Source organism: Odocoileus virginianus, chromosome 10 (assembly GCF_023699985.2).
Source record: "Odocoileus virginianus isolate 20LAN1187 ecotype Illinois chromosome 10, Ovbor_1.2, whole genome shotgun sequence".
Classification (NCBI taxonomy): domain Eukaryota; kingdom Metazoa; phylum Chordata; class Mammalia; order Artiodactyla; family Cervidae; genus Odocoileus; species Odocoileus virginianus.
The window spans coordinates 43,574,092-43,576,777 of NC_069683.1; the positions used below are offsets into that span (position 1 = coordinate 43,574,092).

A 2,686-nucleotide genomic window follows, 5' to 3' on the forward strand; every position below is an offset into this window, starting at 1 on the left:
ATTCTTTCCCAACAGCTCCCTTGAGCACCTTTCTGCTCATTATTTTATTCTACCTGCCTAGATAAATCTCCAGATGATTCACTCCCTCTAAAACCCACCTACTCGAACATTGTCAGGGGATTCCTGCAAAGAACAATCAAGCATTTGCCTGGAGGACTAGTGGACTAGATTTCTTCTGTTTTAATTTACAACATGAAATAAGGAGCTTAATCTACACCAGGCCCCTGGGAACCCCACTTAATAGACTGTGCATCAGGGAACTTTCCACAGACTGCTTTGGAAGATGTCTTCCATGCTACTGGAATATTCTCTGGCCAACAAACTGGTTGCTGATGTCTATTTCATGCCTCAGTGGCTTCTTGCTGTTGACCTGGGTTCATTCTCTCATTCAGCTTATTGAATACTTTTTATGAGACAGGTTGCTATCAAAAGGCTGTTTGTACCTTCATCAGAGGACAGAAGGACGGGCATATAGTATATAATTCATCCATTTTTCTTAGTCCTCAATATTTGTGAACAATTGTTCAGACAGGTCCATAGGAGGTCCATCACATAGTGATGTGGCCAGAACACCCTGCAAGAAAAAAGATGAAAGAAAATAACTTTCTCCTTCTTAAGCATGGTCCAGTCTTCAAAATTCACTGAAAATAGGAGCTGATGCTTTCTGTGGAGAGCTATTGGAGCTGATGCTTTCTGTGGATAGCTATTGGAGATATAGACAGAATGAAAAGTCGTCCTCAGAAAGACATAAGATAATCCTTTAAAGCAGTACTTCTTCTACTTGAACAGCATTTAATGTCTTTTTAGAGGAAAACAACTGTTGTGTAGCCCCATGTTGACACCAATTTATTGTATTTTAATGTTTCTTAGATATATATAACCATTAAACTAAGCGTAAACTCCTTATGCATATTAACCCTTAAGCAATACAGTCAAAATTAATTTGCAAATAAAGCTAAACTAATACTGGAATCATTAGCATTAGTTTAATATGACATATGACAACTTGGTAAAATTAATTTTTGCTCAGAATGTGACTGTGATTCCAAGTGCTATGGTGTATGTACTCGCTTTTAAGTTTGGTCTGCCTCTGTTGTCTCCTGTTACGCAATGACCCCATCCCTACAGTACTTCTGTGACAGTTCTGAGAAGCCACCACTCCTTTAGTATACATTGAAGCTCTCTGGCCTTCACTAGAGTGCAAGTGAATTCTACCTCACCCCCTTCTCATTGGTGAAACACACCACTTGGCTCCAACACAAATGCAATGGAGCTCTGGAATCACGCAGCAGTTGTCAATTCTGAGGTCTTTCAGATGCCCCAGGATATGCACATGTGTGTTTTTTTAGATCATCAAACTGAAAATATAACAGAAAATTTCTCATCAAGTACCATGTGTTAAATAGATAGCTAGTGGGAAGCTGCTATATAGCACAGGGAGCTCAGCTCAGGGGTCTGTGATGACTGAGAGGGGTGGGATGGAGGGAGGGATGTCTAAGAGGAAGAGGATACATGTGTGCATAGAGCTGACTCACTTCATTGTACAGCAGAAACTAACACGATGCTGTAAAACAATTATACTCCAACAAAAATTTTTTTTAATGTTATTTGACTTTCTAAGAATATGCCTCTAGCCTCCCACAGAGATTCCACATATTGCTGCTTGACAAATATGGCCAGAGAACCATCTGAATTTCTTCTGTCAGAGCCCATAATGACACAGGTCCTGTACCACTGTCCAGAAAGAGTTGGCCCTGCTTTCATCACAGAGATGGAGGTCAGGAGGGATGAGGAAAAAGGCATGGCTGCTCAGACTGAGCCATCTCCAGAATCTTCCAGATGGAAATTGGGCAGAAATTCAACTCATTTGGAATATTTTGCACTTGCCACAAATGGCTGAGAGACTATTATGATCTAACCCTGTGTAGGATGCTTTTATGGGATGTTATAAAAGAAAAAATACATACACACTGGCTAACAAGAGAGGCGGGATGACATAATGGCCTATTTCATCTGCAATTTCAGTGATTATATAAATGATGAATAAAATCCAACTACAAGTGCTTTTTTATTATCTTCTCGATGGGGTAAAATCTGAAAGCTTGACCCCTGGAAAGTAATAGCCTCTTTCAGATGTATCCAGATCTGGAATAAAGCTGGGGATCTGGACTTTGACCCGAAGCTCTTAAACAGAATGCGGCTTATCACTCTACACTGGAGGAGTCCTATAGATGACTCTTAAAAGTCAATGGAATCTACCCCAAAATGGCTTCTACTGGGGGTGGCTGAGATATCAGATGGGCAGTACTGAGCTCTTCACCAGACGCCCCCTACCTTGCCCAGGATCTAGGAGAAAGGTAGAGGTCAGGCTTCTGATACTCATGTCCTGGAAGCAGGGGTTTCTGTCTCTGTCTTGAGGTCACTAGATAGAACAAGACCTGAGTCATTCTCTCTGAAAGTGTTTGAGCTCAGATCAAGTCTCTTGTTGTCAGTCATATCTCTTTGTGACCTCATGGACTGCAACATACCAGACTTCCCAGTCCTTCACCATCTCCCAGAGTTTGCTTAAACTCATGTCCATTGAGTCAGTGATGCCATCCAACCATCTCGTCCTCTGTCGTCCCCATCCCCTTCTCCTCCTGCCTTCAGTCTTTCCCATCATCAGGATCTTTTCCAATGGGTCAGT

The 2,686-nt window shown here is 41.6% G+C and overlaps 1 long non-coding RNA gene across 1 annotated transcript; it reads right to left on the bottom strand.

The window, feature by feature from the left end:
• Positions 1 to 490: 490 nt before the first annotated feature.
• LOC110141083 (uncharacterized) lies at positions 491 to 2,426 on the bottom strand. The gene is made up of 2 exons (XR_002314978.2): positions 2,335 to 2,426; positions 491 to 574 (listed from the first exon to the last, which is right to left on the bottom strand). It is a non-coding gene; the product is annotated as an uncharacterized lncRNA (long non-coding RNA).
• Positions 2,427 to 2,686: the final 260 nt, after the last annotated feature.